General features: G+C 43.3%; 1 non-coding gene across 1 annotated transcript; it reads right to left on the reverse strand.

Annotated features, from left to right (window-relative positions):
* Positions 1–432: 432 nt before the first annotated feature.
* LOC141709396 (small nucleolar RNA R71) lies at positions 433–539 on the reverse strand. The gene has a single exon (XR_012569974.1). It is a non-coding gene; the product is annotated as a small nucleolar RNA R71 (small nucleolar RNA).
* Positions 540–2072: the final 1533 nt, after the last annotated feature.

Here is a 2072-nt window from a genome sequence, read left to right on the forward strand (position 1 = left end):
GATTCGGATTCAGGAACTGAGCAGAAAGAACCAGTAAACATGGGTGATCATATTGTTCAGGCTGATCCAGCTCTTATGGACTTTTCTCGGCCAAAAATTAATGACATTCAGTCAAGCATTCTTCATCCAGCTATTCAAGCTAACACCTTTGAAATCAAGCCAGGCACTATTCAGATGGTGCAGAATTCTGTTTCTTTTGGAGGGGCTGCGACTGAAGACCCCAACATGCACATAAGGAATTTTGTCGAGATCTGCAGCACTTTTAAGTATAATGGCGTAACTGATGAGGCTATCAAGCTGAGGCTTTTCCCATTCTCACTGAGGGACAAAGCTAAGGACTGGTTACATTCTGAACCAGCTGGGTCCATCACTACTTGGCAAGATATTGTGCAAAAGTTTCTGGTGAAGTTTTATCCGATGGCAAAGACTGCTGCTATGAAGAGTGCTCTTACTCAGTTTGCACAGCAACCTACAGAATCTATGTGCGAAGCGTGGGAACGCTACAAGGAAATGTTGAGAAAGTGTCCACATCATGGAATGCCCGATTGGATGGTGATCACTGGTTTCTATAATGGTTTGGGGGCCCAATCTCGGCCCATGCTCGATGCAGCAGCTGGAGGTGCCTTATGGGCTAAAAGCTATACTGAGGCTTATAATCTTATCGAGACTATGGCTGCAAATGAGCATCAAAACCCAACTCAGAGGATGATGTCTGGGAAGGTAGCAGGTATTCTGGAAGTCGATGCAGCCACCGCTATTGCAGCGCAGCTCCAAGCGCTGTCAATGAAGGTTGATTCTCTGGCTATATATGAAGTTAATCAAATAGCTATGGTTTGTGAGCTTTGTGCAGGTTCTCATGCTACGGATCAGTGTTCTCTTGTCAATGAATCTATTCAGTATATGAATAATTATCAGCGACAACAGCAGCCTGTGCCAGCTACCTATCATCCTAATAACAGAAATCATCCAAATTTCAGCTTGGGTAATAATCAGAATGCTATTCAGCCACCATATCAGCAAGGTGTGAGTAAATTGTTTAATCCACCTGGATTTCAGCAACCACAGAAGTATGCTCAAAGGCAATCATATCCTCAACAGGGAAGTGCAGCTGTACCTACTAGTGCTGATTTTGAGGAACTTAAGCTGTTATGCAAAAGTCGGGCGGTTTCTATCAAGACCTTGGAAAACCAAATAGGTCAAATAGCCAATGCAGTGCTCAATCGTCAACCTGGCACTCTTTCCAGTGACATTGAAGTACCAGGCAGGAAGAAAGCTAAAGAGCAAGTCAAGGCTATTACCTTAAGGTCTGGGAAAGTGGCTGATGCTGAAAAGCCAAAAGAAGGAGAAGCTGAAATTAGAGATGAAGAAGCTAAGCAAAAGGAGAAAGCGGCGGAACCAAGGAAGACTACTGTTGAACACACTCTGCTTTAGGGTAATACAGGGGAGAAATAGCTCTATCCTCCACCACCTTTTCCTAAGAGATTGTAGCAACAAAAGTTGGATAGACAGTTCGGTAAGTTTTTGGAGGTGTTCAAGAAACTTCACATCAATATACCTTTCGCTGAGGCTCTGGAGCAAATGCCTAGTTATGCGAAGTTTATGAAGAATATTCTTTCAAGAAAGGTGAAACTGGATGACCTTGAGACCGTTGCTCTCATGGAAGAATGCAGCGCTGTTCTGCAGCAAAAGTTACCTCAAAAACTGAAAGATCCAGGTAGCTTCACCATTCCTTGCACCATTGGCAAGTTGACTTTTGACAAGTGCCTTTGTGATTTGGGAGCAAGCATCAATCTGATGCCGTTATCGATCTTTAAAAAGTTGGATTTGCCTGATCCAAAACCCACATACATGTCTCTATAATTGGCTGATCGTTTTATTACTTACCCAAGGGGCATAGTGGAGGATGTGCTAGTCAAGGTGGATAAGCTCTTCTTTCCTGCAGATTTTGTTATTCTGGATTTTGAGGAAGATAAGAAGATTCCCATAATCTTGGGAAGACCTTTCTTTGCTACTGGCCGTACCTTGATAGATGTGTAGAAAGGTGAACTTACTATGCGGGTACAAGATCAGGA

This window comes from Apium graveolens, chromosome 2 (genome assembly GCF_009905375.1).
Source record: "Apium graveolens cultivar Ventura chromosome 2, ASM990537v1, whole genome shotgun sequence".
In the NCBI taxonomy this organism is placed as follows: Eukaryota; Viridiplantae; Streptophyta; class Magnoliopsida; order Apiales; family Apiaceae; genus Apium; species Apium graveolens.